Source organism: Danio rerio, chromosome 13 (genome assembly GCF_049306965.1).
Source record: "Danio rerio strain Tuebingen ecotype United States chromosome 13, GRCz12tu, whole genome shotgun sequence".
Classification (NCBI taxonomy): Eukaryota; Metazoa; Chordata; class Actinopteri; order Cypriniformes; family Danionidae; genus Danio; species Danio rerio.
The window spans coordinates 48,662,827-48,667,500 of NC_133188.1; the positions used below are offsets into that span (position 1 = coordinate 48,662,827).

The 4,674-nt window shown below is 35.7% G+C and overlaps 1 long non-coding RNA gene across 1 annotated transcript in view; it reads right to left on the reverse strand.

Annotated features, from left to right (window-relative positions):
- LOC141377064 (uncharacterized) overlaps positions 1-4,674 on the reverse strand; it is a 23,005-nt gene continuing 18,331 nt past the window's right edge. Inside the window, exons 2-3 of the long non-coding RNA XR_012388924.1 lie at positions 3,354-3,536; positions 1-1,742 (exon numbers count right to left, since the gene is read on the reverse strand). This is a non-coding gene — a long non-coding RNA (uncharacterized lncRNA). The remainder of the gene's footprint in view (positions 1,743-3,353; positions 3,537-4,674) is intronic.

A 4,674-nucleotide genomic window follows, 5' to 3' on the forward strand; every position in this document is an offset into this window, starting at 1 on the left:
GACAACAAATACATGAGAAATTTATTGAAATGTTTGAAAACAATGTTCTTCTAAGAAAGCTAGGAAGACATTTGGATATTTCACCATCAACAGTGCAGAACATAAATAAAAGATTCAAGGAATCTATAGGAATTTCAGTGCATGAAGGACAAGGGTGCAAGCCTAAGCTGAACAACCGTGATCTCCAATCCCTCGGGCGGCGCTGCCTCAACAATCCTCATTCATCTATAAGCAATATCACCACATGGGCTCAGGACTACTTTAGCAAACCTTTGCTAAGAACCACAAAACATACTTACACCCACAAATGCCAGTTAAAACTCGATTGTGCCGAAAGGAAGCCATATGTTAACAATGTCCAGAAGTGCTGTTGACTTCTCTGGGCTCGGAGGCATCTGGGATGGACCATCACACAGTGAAACCGCGGACTGTAGTCAGATGAATCAGTTTTTCAGGAATTTTTGAGGATATATGGACGCCGTGTCCTTCGGACTAAAGAAGAAAAAGGAACATCCAACAAATCCAAAAGCCAGGCTCTCTCATGGTATAGGGTTGCGTCAGTGCCCTTGGAAAAGGTAACTTGCCCTTCTGTGATGGCACCATTAATGCTGATAAATAAAATAGAGGCTTTGGAGCACAATATGCTGCCACACCCTTGCAGATTTCAACATGACAATGCAAGACTACATTCTGCGCACAATACAAAGTCCTGGCTGCAGAGGAAGAGAGTACAGGTACTTGACTGGCCTGCCTGCAGTCCTGACCTGTCTCCAATAGAGAGTTGTAAAATGCGACAAAAAAGACCTCATACTGTTGCCCCACCTTAAGACTTGTTTGCAGGAAGAATGGGGCAAAAGTACACTTGAAACACTTCATCATTTGTTGTCTTCAGTCCCTGAACATATTTTAAGTGTTGTGGAAAATAATGACAACATTACAAAGTGGTTAATGCTTCCAATTTTTATGAAATGTGTTGCAAGAACCAAAATTAGAACACATTTTATTAATAAAAATCATGATGATTACATTAAATAATGTGCTGATGTATTTTCTGCAATGAAATACAAGTTAAAGTAAATTTAGAAACCCTTTATTTTTTTAATTTGCGTTTTCCATACTGTCCCAACTTGGGGTTGAAGTTATACAACCCGTTTAATTTAATTTATGCTAAAATTGCTCATAACGTTCTTTTCATTGATTCAACTTAAAAATTTAAGACAAGCAGTATTTTCTTACAGCGTAGGTAATTTGTTTATATTTCTATAGTAGTTCTATTACAATATCAACTATAGAATTACTACAACAAACTAATTCAAGTACTTTAATATGCTTCTAAAACTCTATTACTTAAAAAATTATTATTTGGGTTGCCTGTTATTTTATTAAAATTCAATACTGAATTAACAGTCACTTATTTACTTTTTAAATGGCAACCTTTCAATTTAAAGTGTTACGAGTCACACCAATAGCGCAAGATTTCAATTCAATAGAAAACTCCAAGTAACCTAGAAACACTATTGGAACATGTGGCATTCAGTTCCTGAAAATAAACAGATTTTAAGACATGTCCTCAGGCTTAATAAAGGAGCAAATGTGTCCTCCTGCCAAAACATATTCTGAGTAATACAAAGCTTACCGTTTTCATAGCACGGATACAGCTCCCGTGCTGAACAGGGGAAAAATATGCCAGGCCACACCAGTGTTGTTTTTGGACGTCTTGAACCTGAAATGTCTTTCCAGTCCTGTAAATTCAGAAATGCTGTAATGAGTTTCAGCCACTTTATCTGTCTGAGATCTTCCACCCCAAACTGAGAGCTCATGGAGTGATGTGAAGCCATCAGAAAAGCACTGTGGGTTAAAAATAATCTGTGTGTGTTTATTTTCATAAACAAAAGTTTTTAGTTGCTCTAAACCATTTTATGATTTATTCAGAATAGACCTTGACCAGTTTTTGGAAAAGATCCAGAATTTGCTTAGTTTAATAACAATGAAAACTGTCTCTTTATATACTTTCTTATTGTCTTTTTAAGATGCAACTTTTTTTACATTATTGTTATAATTGTTACCCAGGAGTTTTGAGTATATTTTGGTGCTATTTTTAATTAGTCTTATTTGTTTTCATGAGCATAATTGCATTTGTTTTACCAATTTATATATATATATATATATTTTGTGATCAAATTTTTATTGAAGAGTTGAAAATAATTTTGCATACATAGTTACAGACAAGGATACCAACCAACTGCATTTTCTATTATTACCCCACCCCTGGCGAAAATAATAATCAACAAAAAAGAAAATAAGTCAGACTAAAAAACAAAAAGCAATGAAGCAATGGCTCATGCAAACTCTGAAAATTCAGGCTGGTTTTTACCCAACGTTAGGTAAAATATGGACAAACCTAACCATTGTGTCAAAACGTATCATTTAAATGTACTTAAAAAATATTTGACCCAACACTGGGTTAAAAAAAATTATAATGTTGAATAATGCATTGATGATAACAATAAAAGTCAAAACACTTTTCATACACAGAATGTTTTCAGATGAAGCTTTCAGATTAGAAACCAAGATCATTCATTCATTCCTTCATTCATTTTCTTTTCGGCTTAGTCGCTTTATTAATCAGAATCATTACTGTCATTGTAATAAAAAAAACCCGAAATTTATGTTCTTTCTTTCTTTCTTTCTTTCTTTCTTTCTTTCTTTCTTTCTTTCTTTCTTTCTTTCCGTTTCTGTCTTTATTTCATTTCTTTCTTTCTTTCTTCCTTCCTTTCTATTTTTTTTAATTTACGTTTGCCCATCCCTTCTGTGCAGTCCTATTTATCTAAAACAACAACAATCATAATAAGAGATAAAAGGATAAAATAACAATAATTAATTATAAAAGGAGTAACAATACAATACTAAAAGTGCGTATGATGTGTGTATAAAGTAGCATTTCCTAGCAGCTTTTTAAAATATAAAAGTGAATAAAATGTGGGCCGGAAAGGCATACAATTTAATGTCCAAGCGTATAAAGTGGCAAGTGCATTTCCTAGCAGCAAGTTAGTAAGTGAGTAAGAATAAAAAGATTTTGGCCAGAAACACCCTCAATTTAATGTCCATTCATTATTGCAGCAGCCCTTGGATATGTACTATTTTTCAGTCTGTTTGTTTTGGCTTTTATGGTCCTGTAGGGTCTCCCCGAAAGTATTAATCAGGGGTTACCACAGTGAAATGAACCGCCAACTTATCCAGCATGTTTCATGCAGCGGATACCTTTCCAGCTGCAACCCATCACTGAGAAACACCCATACACTCTCATGCTCACACATACATTACGGACAATTTAGCTAATTTAGGCAACTTACCCCATTCACCAATACCGCATGTCTTTGGACTTGTGGGGGAAACCGGAGCACCAGGAGGAAACTCACACCAACAAGGGCAGAACATGCAAACTCCACACAGATGCCAACTGACCCAGCTGGGGCTCGAACCAGCAACCTTCTTTCTGTTAGGTGATCATGCTACCCACTGCACCACCGTGACACCTGAAACCAAGATTATTAATTATTATGAATTATTAATAATCAATCAACAGTACTTTAACTCAATAAAATGTTTTAATCATGCATTTGTTCAGTGAAAGTGGGAGCTTTGGTCACTAGATGGCGTCAGAGACCAACTACACGACGCTTTAAACCAGGAGTGTCCTGAAGATTTTAGCTCCAAATTGCCTCAACACACCGTGACGGACGCTTCTAGAATGTCTAGTAAGAGCTTGATTTGGCCCAGGTGTGTCTGAGTGGGGTTGGAACTAAAGTTTGCAGGACACCGGCCCTCCAGGACCAAGTTTGGACACCCATGCTTTAAACAGTGTGTGTGTGTATGTGTTTGTGTGGGGATAAGTCAGCTCATCCTTTCACAATTAAGTATAACAAACATATATTAGAAATATCATCGCAGTAATGGCAGCTGATGGGAAGTCTATGTTCATTATTATTAATAACTCAAGTGTCACTGCGGACAAAACCAGACGGGCAGGTTCTTTGAAGGCGCATCATCTAAAGGAAACAGCTCTTTGAAGTGGCTGCCAAACTGAGACTGCCAAATATGATTTATTCAATAACAGAAACAAAATAGAGACAGAGACACATTGCAGTTGTTGAGGTGTCTTCTCAGATTGAACATTTTACAGAGTATAAAGGAGGAAAACTTATAAACTGAGCATGGTTCTTACAAATCTAGCGTTTTCAAGGTTTAAGAAGTGCTTAGATTTAGGATAAAGTGCTTGAAACGGCTTTAAATTGTAATTGTGATGCTTTAATAATAATTTTATTAAAACAAAAAACATTTAAGAAATGAGTACATTACATTTAAGAGAGTAAATGGCAGTAATTCAGTGTTGAGCTTGGGGAAAGCATGCTATCAAATACTTATCTTAAAATAATATAGCACACTACCTGACAATAGTCTTGTCGCCTATCCAAGTTTTAGGAACAACCAATAATAACTTGACTTCTAGTTCAGTGGTTCTCAAACTGTGGTACGTGTACTACTAGTGGTACACGGACTTCCTTCTAGTGGTACACAGAGAAATGAAATATGTCATGTACATGCTACATATATTTCAAAATTTATGAAAAAAAAATATATTTAATATGCCAAATATGACATATAGCCCATATT